Source organism: Haliotis rufescens, unplaced genomic scaffold, assembly GCF_023055435.1.
Source record: "Haliotis rufescens isolate VD_foot unplaced genomic scaffold, xgHalRufe1.0.p SCAF_16, whole genome shotgun sequence".
Taxonomy (NCBI): Eukaryota; Metazoa; Mollusca; class Gastropoda; order Lepetellida; family Haliotidae; genus Haliotis; species Haliotis rufescens.
Genome location: NW_025963846.1, coordinates 20051293 through 20065917, shown reverse-complemented (window position 1 = coordinate 20065917; position 14625 = coordinate 20051293). Strand labels below are relative to the sequence as shown.

At 38.9% G+C, this 14625-nt stretch overlaps 1 protein-coding gene across 8 annotated transcripts in view; it reads left to right on the top strand.

Annotated features, from left to right (window-relative positions):
* LOC124121880 (beta-1,2-xylosyltransferase RCN11-like) overlaps positions 1-14625 on the top strand; it is a 138880-nt gene that overhangs the window by 120734 nt on the left and 3521 nt on the right. Inside the window, exon 1 of one of the 8 annotated variants that reach the window (XM_046484996.2) lies at positions 536-697. The exons of 6 other annotated variants lie outside the window; for them this stretch is intronic. The gene's annotated coding sequence lies outside the window, so the exon portion shown is untranslated. Of the gene's footprint in view, positions 1-535; positions 698-11868; positions 12019-14625 lie in introns of those variants that run through there. One more of the 8 variants, XM_046485007.2, reaches the window with a different exon arrangement.

Sequence of the window (14625 nt, the reverse complement as noted above, 5' to 3'; positions counted from 1 at the left end):
AGACGTTTACCACTTCGGTGAAAAAAAACCGAACACGGGTATGGTGCCGACAAACCTAGCAACATACTATCGGGGCGAACAGGGATTCGAACCCACGATCATTGGTTTCTGGCGTGACTAAGGGACGCAACCTTCTTGGAATGGCTGTACTGGAAACCCAACCCTCGTGTGTATGAGGATCGTCTGCAAAATGTATTGCCGAGTTGACCGAGTCTAATACGAGCTAAACGAGCCTCCATGTTAAATCATGTGACAAATTCCCGCCGAATTATTTAGCAGCTCGTAGCCACCTCGTACCAAAGTCGTACCAAACTCGTACAGCTCGTATCGAGATCGTTGTGCTCGTATGCAACTCTTAATAGACTCCAATTGGACTCCTATGGGGCTCGTAACACACTCGTATAGTACTCGTATATATGAAGTCTCTTCCCGAGTCGTAACCGACTTAGGCTCGGGAGAGATCGGCAACCACCTCGGCAAAGTGTGAGAGCTACTTTATCAAGTGGCTTATTACAAATACCATTACATGACCACGAGTGTAGTCTGACCTCAAAGCTGGGACATTGTGCAATATTGTTGCAATAAGTTGAGACAAGAGCACGCCTTAAAAGCGGATTTTAGTTTCCTCCTCTCACTATGTCAGTGTTGTTTGGAAGGCGGGACTGATAGCGAGACCCATACGCTCGTCCAGGGCGGCGTGAGTATTACATAATACATGCAGACGCAAACAAAGTAATAAATCAGTTTCTCGTTTGAAGTTTTGAAATAATATGAATCCATTATAATTTCAATTGCGGAGTTCGCTTAGAGAAACACTTTAATGTGAACAAGGATGCGTGGTACGTGTGTAAAGGTGGGGTGGGGGTAAATTGCGGAGTTCGCTTAGAGAAACACTTTGATGTGAACAAGGATGCTTTGAACGTGTGTATAGGTGGGGTGGAGGTAAAGCGGAAAGGGTGTGGCGTGGGGGAGGGGGTGGAGATCTGGCATGGAGGAATGCATATGGCGATGTGGATTTGCCAGGTGATACACTGTAGATATCGTTGCAATGAAATTGCATCACAATGCTTTCAGAACATTGTGACGTCATTGTTACCACGACGTCACAATGAGATGAAATCACTAATGTGTGTTTCTCTGTGTGTGTACGCGCGCGCGCGCGCGTGTGTGTGTGTGTGTGTGTGTGTGTGTGTGTGTGTGTGTAAACGTACATATTAAGCCATAAATTAATATATTATGTTGGTCATGGAACACGTCACAATCAATTCACAACAGTGTAGGGTTGGCCGTACTCGTAACAGTTACTTACTTATCTGAAGTATTTGTTTCCGTAATGAAATACTGTGTCACGCGGTCTCGATATAACGCGATATTCAACTGTTACGGAACTGGCCAGTTTCAATCGGCGCCTTCAAGGAGATATTCAATACTAGCGCATGTCTGGCTGCGCGCATCAGTATTAAAACCAGTTACATCCAAATTCCCGTTATACGGCTCTCATACCATACGTTATGGAAACGAATTCAGTTCAATAAATTGTTCATTTAAACATGTTCATAATATATTGTGTTCATGAAGGATTCTTAGTAATACGAGATGAATATACAACTCTATCAGAAGCCCAATATATGTGTATAAATATTATTGCTCCACCTGGAAATTATGTCCTTCACAATATATTCCACATACATCGCATGTAGGTCTAAGTTAAATCGAGGAATTACGGAACTTGAGAGGTTGAAGAAAACGTAGTTACATTTTGTTTAAATACTTCTAAAACTATTGAAACACGCCATGGTGGGTGCCTTTCTGATGTATGGATGACAAAATCTCCTTTGGCTGTTGAGGACGCGGCTCACTACGCTCTAGCGATAGTCAAATGTCGTTTAATACTGTTATACATAGGGGTTCGATCCAGCATTTATATTATGCAAATTGTAAATCCTTTTTCACGCTGACTCGAAAAGTTGGTGGATTCACCCCTACAGTCTCTTTCTAGTGTCCCCCGCCGTGATATTGTTGGAATATTCTAACAGCGGCGTAAAACCACACTCACTCCATGCTAATATTCTCATTAACTTCTTTATGGATCAATCCCGTATATATACTCCTGATAGGCACCTCCCACCATTAAAATTAGATAAAGTTGATTATCTATTTGTAAATGAAATTTTGAGGGATGATGAAGTTAGGGATATACTACTGTCCATTTGATGGTTTGATAGTTAAATAGAAATTCAATATCAAAAGGTAGTCATAAATGGCTAAAGTTCATATCAGTTCATGTCTTGGCAGGTGTAAAACAGGGCTCGCCCTTGGGACCGTTATTGTTTATTATCTATATCAATGACTTTTTGCTGACGACACATCTTTGTATGTGATCCGGATATAGCTGCTTGTAATCTCAATAATGCTAGATGGCAAGTTAAATTTAGTCCCGATAAATCTGAATCTATTCAATTTACCCGTAAAAGAAACCCTAGTAGCAAACCTAATTTATATATAAATGGCACAGAAATCAAAGATATCACCTACTATTACATTACAAAGTAATTGTTCATGGAAAATGCACATAAATGATATTGCAAGAAGATGTTGTCCTATGGTTAATTACTTAAGAAGTTATCCAGAACAACCTTAGAATATATGTAGAAAATCTTATCAATTTTTTATTATTGTTGTCATATTTGGAATAACTGTACTAACAAACAAGATAATTTAATGAGAGAAAAAACCCAAAATACTTAGATACTCTTAGGACCATATTTGGCGCTGTCCCGGATGCGAGTCATCAGAAAATTTACAATGAAATAAATTGTAAGTCATCAAAAGACCTGAGAAACAATTCAAAATCAGTAAAGTTTACAAAATGAATAATCATCTCTCATCCGAATGTCTTTGTAGGCTTATTCCTAATACAGTTTCGGAAAGCATAAACTATGACTTACGGAATAAAGTTAATCTTCAAACTGCGAAGTGTAAAACAAAAGCTTATGCAGATTCATTCATACTGGCTACAACACAACTTTGGAATATGTTACCAAAAAAACTTAACCGGGGCCTAGACCTTTACACAATTTAAGAACTTGCTACATGGACGGGGAGATAATGGTATACATTGGGATTTAAATTATAGATACAGGTAATGTCAAATTATTTACAGTCGCCTCTGGCTTGGTTGCAGTGGTCAGAGACCCGTGAAGATCCGGGGTAGAATAGGTCTTCAGCAACCCATGCTTGCCGTAAAAGGCGACTATGCTTGTCGTAAGAGGCGACTAACGGGATCGGGTGGTCAGGCTCGATGATTTGGTTGATGCATGTCATCGATCCCAATTGGATCGATGCTCATGGTGTTAATCACTGGATTGTCTGGTCCAGACGCGACTATTTACACATCGCCGTCACATAGCTGGAATATTGCTGGGTGCGGCGTTAAACAACAAACCAAACCAAAATCATAACGCAGATCAGTATCATAAACATATTTTGGATAATAATGATTTTTCCTGTGGATATCAAACCGAAGACGCTTTTCATTTTTGTGTGTGTACAAATTACTATAGTCTACGAAATGAAATGCACTTTTGCAAACATTGGTTTCTCTTTACAAACAGTGCTAAACGGAGATCAAATCCAAATATTAGATACTATTCAAAACTTCATATTAAATAATGGCAGATTTTCAATTAAGAAAATGAATTGATTGATAAAAACTACAAATATGTCTATTATATATACACATCTAGCTTGGCATGTAGAATTCATTTGTTACATTCAACCGTCACTGATGTATTAATAATATCATGTATAATGTGTGATGGAGCTGTATTCACATAACCGATTCGAATGTTTCCCAATACATTTTCATATTTTTGTGAAAATAATTATGTTTAATCAGAAAAATAATACACAAATATGTTACAGAAGACGTAAGTGAGCCATTCCACGCGGAATTATGCGAGACTATTTGTTAGTAACACATATTTTAGGATGCAAAAAAATACGAAAAACATTAAGTAAGAGTTATCCCATATATGACATCTGTTACATTTGACCACCTTCTGAAGGGCATTGTGTGTTCATAGCTTTCGGCCATGGGAGCCGTGCCAATCTACACTTGTCAGAGACGTGATCTAGGCTGCCAGTTGTCGGACTTTCACTTTTGTGGAAGCCTCGGTGGCTGAGTAGGTCAGATCGCCGAATTTGTTTGCTGGCGATAAGGTAGGTGTCTTACTCTGGCAGTGTGGGTTCGAATCCCGGACGGAACTCAACCCCCAAAAGTACTAGAGTCTGTTCTTTTATGAGAAAGTGTTATCCCAAATATAACATCTGTTACACTTGACTAACTGGCATTGAGTGTTCATAACATATATTTTAGTACATAAAAGCAGGTTTGGTCGGTTAGAAGACACACATCAATAAACTGTACTTTCTCCATGGCAGTAAAAGTACGGAAGATATCTAAAAGTTCATTGCAACTGTTAAATAGACAATCTCTTTTACCTGTATGTAAGGTACAGTGGAGTATGTAATGGTAGTAAAAGTACGGAAGTTATCTAAACGCTTATTGCAACTGTTAAATAGACAATCTCATTTGCTGAGGAGAGAGTGAGGGGGGAGAGAGGCAGAGATGGAGAAGGGGAGAGAGGCAGAGGGTTGGAGAGATAGAGAGAGAGAGAGAGAGAGAGAGAGAGAGAAGAAGAAGAAGAAGACGAAAATATTGTATTTATTCATGTGTCACATGTTGTTTGTGTACACATTAGACATAATAACTACGTGCAAACATGTTTTAAATAAGTGCGGCGAGAGGTTTTATATACGTGTTACAATTCATTAAGAACACTGTCTTGTCCACAGGAGAGAATGAAATAAATATAGGATCACATTTTATAATTCTCAACCACAAATCATATCTTAAGTCAGAATAAAATGGTTACAGGCCGGTGTCCCGGTATAAACTCTCCCCCGTACAAATTCTCCCCCCGGAGATTTTATACCGGTACAGATTCTCCCCCGGCGAATCTGTTCTGAAATAAAATCTCCCCCGGGCGGATATATTTCGCGCCCCCCTCAGTATAAAGTCTCCCCCCTGATTATTCGGTTTGTTGCAATGTCTTTAAGTACTATATTCTTTAAATAGTTATCTTTAATGTAAGGAGGGTTACTTTAAAAAATAGATTATGAAATATGGTCATAATGAATTGATATTTCAGAATATTTTATTTGGTAACTGTACCTTCCATCCTAAAATAATTATAAGACATAATCATACCAAACAAAGGATGGGAGACAAGAGTCTCTACAGAGTTTGTTGTTTCTAATACAGTTGTTGTTGTCTGTATTCATTTTGTTAATATACCAGTTTGAGTCTACATGTAAACACAGTCGATGGTTGAAATGTTAGTCTAAGAACAAAACATGAACTAATTCTAAAGAACTCTGATGTATAAAGTTACCTTCATCTTTGATTGACTGATGTATTTTCAATCTTTATTCAGCACTGAAGAGGCCACAGGCCTATAGTACGAAGCATTAAGTTTATGAATAAACTGTTATAAAGTATTCATAAAGTATCAGGGGTCATTTCAACTTACAAAATGATTGACATGGTCCTTTATAGAGCGAGGATTGGGCTGTTTTCCCATCCGATTGACTGATATTACAACATTCACATGGTTTAGAATGGTACAATGAATAAAGCATGCAAATTACACTAATACGCGATATTTCATAAGAAAATATCATATCTCCGTTGAAACATAAAACCAATATTTATGAGTCTACATATTGATATAAGACTTTATCACTGTATCCAATTCCAACATTTTAGATATAAACTTTCGGACAGTTCAGTTCAAAATTCTTCAACCTTTAATACATCACAGGGATTTGTAGCTAGACGACGGGAATCTACAGTCATGACTGTGTGTGTGTTTTTTTATGAGAATGTTTCTCACCGACCTTAGCGTGTAGGGGTGTGATGTCCTGGGCAGGAAATGACAGTGTTTTGACTACTCGTCTTTCATTAATTAACGTTATGGGCATCCCTAATTAACATTTACTAATTCATGTTAAACCAACACAGGATGTTTTCTGGAAGTGGACAATCGCGAATGTAATAGGGCTGACACGACATGTGTTAATAACTGTCCTAGACCTTCTTAAGTTACTAAACATTCTTTATATCTAACGACTAATATATATATCCACCTATATACCACTTTATTGTCTCATATTGCGGTAGTAAAGAAAACACAGTGCTCAAAGTGAAGCCCTTTTCACTCCACATTCTCAACATCGTCTCTATCAGAAGTGTTTGGCAACTATTGAACTGCATGGCAAGTATTTATAAAACGACCGGGGGAGGAAATATTCTGGGGGAGATTTTATTTCGTAGGGTGGGGGAGAATTTATTTCGAGAGGGGCGGAACTGTACCGGTATAAATGACACCGGCCGCATGGAACTCTGGGTTGGAGAGTGTAGTTGTCGCAGCGCGCATTGATCCGGGAACCAGACCGGAAGTGACAGTTTGGACCGTCGCTTATATCATTTCAAAAGGAGAGTTATTTCCCTTTGGAACAAAAAGATTGCCCAATAGTCAGTGTTGATAAGTCAATAATGATGTTAATCATCACACGAACAGTGATGATGGCGTTGAAATATGAGCACATACAGTCGTGCTGTGACTCGTTTGATTGAATTTGTTGTTATTTATTGTCAAAAAAGAAAGACGATATTTGCAATTGCAATAAGCTCCCAATTTATGCATCACACAATATGTTATTGCAAATTTCCATTTCATCTACCCTGAGCCTTTTTCCAATATTAAATGTTCAGCTCTTACAAGGAACGTCACATAAAGTAGTTTAGGTAATGGTGATTCTGCCGCAACCCCACTGGAGCCAGATTTATATACCTATACTGCTACTACAGGGGGAATTTTTTATGTGTAAACGCTGATGCGATTCAACGATCGTCATGAGATTAAGTTAAATTGACTCTAGCTCACCACTACCTTGAGTCAATCAATGATACCAGAGAGGGAATTTTTAGCACAAAAACGATGATGAGACTAAACTAAATTGTAATGAAAATATTCTCTATTATTTTTACTCATACGCATACCATAATTTTTTAACAAAGTGATATTCAACATTTTTACTAAGTTCTTCGTTCATTTTACTAGGAGACCAGACTATATACTCTTCTTGGTAATTGGAAAGAAACAATTGATGACCGTGTTTGGTTGGTCTGACATCATTGATATAATATATACCTTTTGTCCCTGAGCATAAATGCTTCGATAGCTTTTTCGAGTTCTTCCTTTGTTGGTTTGTAACTCTCCATTATTATATATTTATGTAAGCATTCGTTTAAATGAATGTATGATTTGTTATGCGGTGCGATCCAATGATAGGATACAATCTATTTTTAATCTCCAACCAGTTCTTTGGTTTTGGCACGGAATAATTGACGCGCTTGTGTCCCGTGTTCTATGTACTTTTTTTTCTCGTCTTCGCTAATACCACTGATCTTACGATATTAAGATCGAATCTCCTGCTTTATTGTGTTGTATTTGGTGAGTTCTGACAACACTGAACGAAAATCCTCCCCGATTATCTTACAATCAGCCAGTGCTGTTGAAATATGATCCTCAATGCTGTTCAACTTTGCTTCGGCGAGTATCGGGGGCACGGGTGGCCCAGTCGTCCCTTGGGCCCGCCAGAAACCTATGATTGTGGGTTCGAATCCCGGTTCGCCCCGATTATGTTTCTAGGTTTGTCAGCACCATACCCGTGCTCGTGGGTTTCACCGAAGCGCTAAACGTCTGAGACCTGCATCACTTCGGGCTTTCCTCCCACATTAAGCTGACACGCCGTGATGTAACTGGAATACTTTTAAAAGCGGCGTTAAACCCAACTCACTCACTCATTCGGCGAGTATCCGAATATTATCATGTTTTAATGCTTTCTTTGGCAACTTACGAGAAATAAATTTTATCGCTATTCCTGCCAGTCCAGAGACTCCAGCGGCTATTTCCATGTCAAGTACGATAGGCGTGGCGATTATAGTTGATAGTAAACCAACACCGGCTACACCGAGTCCCATGCCAGCCTTTACAAGCATACGTTATCAATGTACCTCGAGTACAAGCAAGTAATATCCATGTATTGGTACAGCATAGCATTATTATGAATATGAAATCACAATAGCACATTTTCTTTTTAAAACAGACAAATTGTGCGTTGATAATGCTTTAATCTCTACATTAACAATCCCGGAAGAAAACTAACCCCTTTATTGCACCACTGTGCCCAAGCTTGTTCTATTATGCCAACAGTTCAAACTCGAGACCTAGCAACATATCCGATTACACTTGGCCCAGGCTGACCCTAGCGGGATTCCGTCAGTTCTCAATGCAATACTCACGCGGTAGTCTGTCTCCTAGGCCTGGTCCTGCGCCATGACTGTGGAATTTATATTTTTTAGGTATTCTGTTTTACTAAATTCCTAGGCAAGTCTAGATCATACTAACCAAGTCTAGTTTAGTTGATTCCATAACAGCAGAAGGAGAAAGGTTCTTCCGAATAAAAAAAATATATTTTAAAGAAATGTTTTCATTGACTATGTGTTACTCTATCTGTCCCCAGATCCTAGAGAATATATTTGAAACGGACTCCAAGTAAAGAATGATTTGACAAGTCTAGATTGCCTAAGTTCTGGTCCTGAAATCAAGCATCGTTCTGGGATCCATTTGTATTCTATTGAGTAGATTTATAATTTTAACTACGTGAAATTGTATTTCTGGGATGTTGGTTGATTTTAGATGTGGGTATTTATAGATAACAAAAAAATATGAAATATATATTATCTATGATGTAGCTAAGGTATGTGCACGTGTAAAAACTGTAGTTTGTAGTCAACCAAAGAAGATATTCAACACTTTAGATTGTATATTGTTTTGAAATGTCTCGCCTCATGAACACGTTCCTTATTTCAATATTGTATTCAATTCCACCCATGACTGTACACAACATTTATATATTTACATGTATACGACGGCTACATTGGCAAGTATAACGGTAAACACAAACGTGTGTTTGTTTAACATTTTTGTGTGTTGAAACACTGTTATATTAAAGGGAAATATAACCATTTAGTCTGTTCGGGTAACCAATTCTAGCTATTATTTCCTGAATAAAATATTATCTACTTCAGGCATACACATATTATTTGATGTCATGTAACACCAGATGTTGTTATCAACCAATACTCATGTCGTAAACAACCATAGAAATGTGAAACATCAATGCTAGAGAATAACCAAGTTCGATTTTCCAACGAAAAAATTTCTTTTGGCGTGAACGTTGACAATAGCGGTACAAATATATTAATGGATCACTGAAAATCAGTGATGACGCAATTGTTTGCAAAAATCTGTTGCCTCCGATGAATAGATGAAGTTATGCCGGAACAGTAAGCTCTTAGAAGTCTTGTTTGCCAGCTGGGACCATGTCAGTATATCAGGTATGAAATGCATTTACACGTTGAACGCATTGACAGAGAGTATTAGTTATCTTGAACGGTTGGTGAAACCGCGCAAATCGAAACAGTACATTTATGGTGTAGTATTTCCATTGACAAATCGAAACAGTTCATTTATGGTGTAGTATTTCCATTGGCGCTGTTAGGACCGCTCGGCTAAAAACAAGTCGAACAGTGCTCGATTATCTTGAACCGCATGGTAAGCCCAACATAGCGGTTTGACTAATCAGCATTGATTTTTACTCCATAAACTGTCATAAAGTATTCATAAAGTATCAGGGGTCATTTCAACTTGCAAAATGATTGACATAGTCCTTTATAGAGCGAGGATTGGGCTGTTTTCCCACCCGATTGACTGACATACAACATTCACATGGTTTAGAATGGTACAATGAATGGTAAAGCATGCAAATTACTCTATTACGCGGGGGGGTATTCTGGGCGCGAATATATTTCGTGACACCGGAACTACTGATGTAACTGATTTCAGAGATCTTATTAATCCTCGCAAACATTCGGTTTTAACACTAACTACGTAAAAACTGTCAACATATCCACGCCGTTATACTCTGATTAAAGATCTAAAATATATTCCTTAATACAGGCTACCATTTGAAAATGGTATCAGTGTAATACCAGGGGCTAGAATATCATGGTGCAACCAGGTTTCTGTTAAACATACAACATCATAACTATCTAAATCAGCACTGATTAAATCTACTTTAAAATCTACTAAGACTGCGTACGTTTACATGTATAATCTTTATAAGCAAAGTAACCCAAAATATAGATAATGTGTATCATCTTCCCGAAATGATTAGCATGTAGAATAGATTCAAAAACACCTGTATTGAACAACATCAACCGGCATCGTCAAAGCAAAGTGTACATGTAATTGTTACAATGGGGCTGGCGGTGAATATTAATGAAGGACATCTTGTTAAAAAGACACACCGAAACTGATTTGCATAACTGATGACCACAACATATTGCAAAATATCAAAATAGTAAAAATGATACAGTTTAACCTCACACTGAAGAGAAAACAAGAACGACACAGAAAAGTAAAATAGTACGTCATATAGAACTGAGATAAAGTAATCTGAGAAGGGATTCATACGTTATATACAGCTTAAAAATATATTATTATGAAAAACAAAAGGAATGGTGGGACACCCCCCAACCCCCACCACACACCCCACACAAGTAACTAAATGTATAATTCAGAAAAAATAAAGGAGATAAAAAAAAATGAATAAAAAAACACATAAACAAATTAACATTAAAACTATTGGCAACTGCATGGCAAGTATTTATAAAACGACCGGGGGAGGAAATATTCTGGGGGGAGATTTTATTTCGTAGGGTGGGGGAGAGTTTATTTCGAGAGGGGCGGAACTGTACCGGTATGGATTCGCCGGGGGGAGATTTTATTCTGGGGGCGAATATATTTCGTGACACCGGCAACGCCACATTTCGAAAATAGATAGCCCAAATTGATGTGGCGCTCCCGGCAATGGTTATGGTTGCGTGATTGTATAATGTGGCTCTCACGGCTATGCTGTCAAAACATGCTTTGTGATTCTAACAGGTTACCGTATATAACAAAACAAGTCTTGTTTTCTCATTTCTTATTCAACAAGGATATATATTCATCAGAACTTTACATTGATGAATATGAATAGCATATGAATATCATAATGGATCATAACTGCAGATGAAGGAGGTCGCCCACGTGGTCAGCATATTCCATCTCACTCAGGTGTTGGTTCAGGAGCTGGATCTTGAGGGACGCAATACGTGCATCGATTGCCTTGTACTTCTTTCTTCGTGAAGGTTCTGACCACTGGTGAGAGAGTCTCAGGACTGCAACCTCTTTGAGTGACTGCTCTCGCTGAAATAGCTTCACTACCTCGTAGATGTTCGGGTGGCACTTCTTGGCAAGTTTCTTTATCTTGTTGTGCCACCCTTCCAGGTGATTGTTGGTACGGTGGCCTTGGTTTTCGAAGTGATTCCAAATCTCTGGGATGAAGGCCTGTCCTTGAACCCAACTGGTTGTCACGTAGTCCATGAAAGCAGTCACTTTAGGGCCAGCAGGAGAGTCAGCAATTAACGTTATTCTTACATAATTTGCAAATTCTATCCCGTAAAGGCGTAATACACACACCCACAGATAGGGCATATGTACCTTTCCATATGGAGATTGTATTCTCACTGATATATCGTGGTGTCAAATTCTATTATATCCGTTAATTCTAATACAATGCGTTACTTCATCGCAAAGCCGTGCAAAACGGCTCTCAGGCTGGTACTTAGTAATGCACAGGCTGTCGCACTGTATAGAAGGCAGCTTCTCTCAGTGATCGGCTCCGGGCTATTGAATGCAATCCGGCTGAGATCCATCGGCGCTGTTCTGTAGGTGGTTGACAAGTTGAGGACTTCGAGAAAGGCAGGTGCACACATGTGTGTAGGTAAGATTGTTCACTACACAGGATCATTTTGCGACCAGATTGACATAAAACATATTAGCGAGTAAGTTTGGTTTAACACCACTTGGATCAGTATTTCAGATATATTAACCCCCCCCCCCCCCCCCCCCACACCCTTGTACCCTTTGTTATTTTCCACCTTTTGTTGTCCTTACATGTCCATATATACTAGTATATGCTCTGCCTCATGGCATTCATTCACCCGATGAAGAAGTAAGCATATACTCCGAAACGTTGTGTTCCTCTTAATAATCCATATACTCTCTTCCTTATGTGTATCACTTTTAAATGCCTTCCAAAGACCTAATAATAATTATGCAAAACCAAAACATGCAACGTATGAATTTTTGAACATGTACTCACTCACACCGGTTGAATGTGAACGTTAGAAAGTTTTTGAGAATGCCAAAAAACAACCACTATTTCTACTATGGCCATTATCACAATGCTATCTTCCTACAAGGGCCAGGGTAGCCTGACGTCGACGTTACGTCACAGTGATGCAATAATCTCAGTAATGTCCCATTGTGGCCCCCGAATCAAGCGGACGTTATGCCGAGATATCTACAGATATGAGCTGTGTGGAGTTGAGTGAGATTAAGTGGGTTTTCACGCCTCTTGTAGTGATAGATCCGCCATTACGTGACACGAGAATGGGCTCACACACTTTACTCAATCATGTGGGGGAATCGAACCCGGGTCCTCGGAGTGACCAGCCAGTGTTCTATCCACTAGGAGACACTTCCTCTCCGCCATATGTGAAAAGATGAATCCACGTTTTTCATTCGTTTCAATGTTTGCATGTAACCCGCCGTTCTACACATTTTACCGTTTTTTACTGTTTCTACCATACGTGGAGTTCCGCCGTTCTACAAAGTTTCAGTATGAATGTTTAATTTTTCGCAATTCTAAAATTAATGTAGGATCCATGGACACCAGCGGTTCCAAAACAAGTAACGGATTTGACAATATAATTTCAAACAGAAAAAGTAATTAATTAATCATGTAATTAATCTTCACGCTGTGTATAATTGTCCAATAGTAACTATCACCTTCCGTTCGCCAATCATTTGAAATAACAGGTCCATCCCTCGAGAATGCATTTAAAAACAAAATAAATCGAAACACATCCTTGACATGTACACCTGAATTAAATTGGCAAGTTGAAAAGACAACACGCGACTGCCCGTACTGATGATGTAATTCTATATCCGCACCCTGAAAAACGTGGGGTGGGTTGTACATACTTGCACAGACGTGGAGACTAACGCGCTTGAAAAGGTTTCAATTTCCGGTCGTCAATTATTGAGGAGATCGATGGAAGTGTTTTGAATCTTCCACGAAGACCAGAGAAGAAACACAATTTATCATAGCCGGGAGGAATTAAATTGTGGACTGTGCGGAAAGAAGAAAGCTTTGGGAAATGTTACTCAACACATGCTCTACCGTTCTTTGTATTCTTCTGTAGATACCAGGTGCGTCCGTTCTTGTAACCACCAGATGGTGCTGGTTGCACTCGTCGGTAAACTGTCGGTTCGATATGTCAGTTTAATATTTACCAGAACATTTATTAATTATTGTCAGGTATTGTGACTGCGTCTTATTATATTAATATCACTAAACGCGTGTTACAATATTAAGGGCCGACCACTTGATATTCTAGAGTTGCGGGAGGGAGGGGAGCTGTTTTCATCGGGCAAAAAAAAAAGTAATTGCCCCAGAGTGAGTGAGTGAGTTTAGTTTTACGCCGCTTTTAACAATATTCCAGCAAAGTCACGGCGTGGGACACCAGAAATGGGCTTCACACATTGTACCCATGTCGGGAATAGAACCCGGTGTGACGAGTGAACGCTTTAACCAGTAGGCTACCCGATCGCCCCAAAACTTGCCCCAGAAAAATGGTTAATAATAATAATAATAATAATAATAATAATAATAATAATGCTATAGACTACGGAAAAATTAACATTTGTTTGCCACCAAAAAGAAAACCGTTGAAAGTATATAAAATTGAACAAATATCCAGATTCCATACAAAATCCTAGCCGGTCGAACCTGCACACGTGGCCTCTCCTTGGCACGGAACAGTGGGGTCCTTACTTATCGATGAGTGATAACTTTGTCCTTGAATATTCTCTCACACATTGATCCCTTTTGCTTTACAAATCAATGTTAGCAGTGAAACAAAGGCTCCTGGAATGGCCAGCTTTGATTGATCGGATAACACAGGTGGCAGAATGTCGATACTACTGTTTACTTGAGCTCTGCTTGTAACAGAAGAGAGCGACACGCGATGGGATGTTTTTGTTTTCAAAATAAATAAAATAATGCATGTAATGACACATAATTGTTAAATTCTTATATAATTCTTTGTAAAACTTGCCTTGCACGGTCCGTGTTTACTGTTTGCCCGTATGTCTACGTGTACACCATATGTGACAAATCAATTCATTCATTCAGGAACACCGAGCTGCAAGTGTATTATTCACCAGAATTTCATTTTAATATGGGAAAGCACATTGCCCAGGTTATTGGGTTCCAACCCAAATGGCACTGATGAACAGTTTAAAGGCGTTTGGTAGGAAATTG